Raw genomic sequence first — 378 nt, 5'->3', positions numbered from 1 at the left:
TGGCGGTCGGCTGGTGGCGGTCGGGGGGTGGCGGTCGGGGATGGCGCTTGGGGATGGTGGCTGTCGCCTTGTGGCGGTCGGCTGGTGGCGGTCGGGGGTGGCGCTTGGGGATGGTGGCTGTCGCCTTGTGGCGGTCGGCTGGTGGCGGTCGGGGATGGCGCTTGGGGATGGTGGCTGTCGCCTTGTGGCGGTCGGCTGGTGGCGGTCGGGGGTGGCGCTTGGGGATGGTGGCTGTCGCCTTGTGGCGGTCGGCTGGTGGCGGTCGGGGATGGCGCTTGGGGATGGTGGCTGTCGCCTTGTGGCGGTCGGCTGGTGGCGGTCGGGGGGTGGCGGTCGGGGATGGTGGCTGTCGCCTTGTGGCGGTCGGCGGTGGTGGTT

This window comes from Syngnathus scovelli, unplaced genomic scaffold, assembly GCF_024217435.2.
Source record: "Syngnathus scovelli strain Florida unplaced genomic scaffold, RoL_Ssco_1.2 HiC_scaffold_359, whole genome shotgun sequence".
In the NCBI taxonomy this organism is placed as follows: Eukaryota; Metazoa; Chordata; class Actinopteri; order Syngnathiformes; family Syngnathidae; genus Syngnathus; species Syngnathus scovelli.
The sequence above is the reverse complement of the archived record's forward strand: the minus strand, read 5'-3'. Positions refer to the sequence as shown.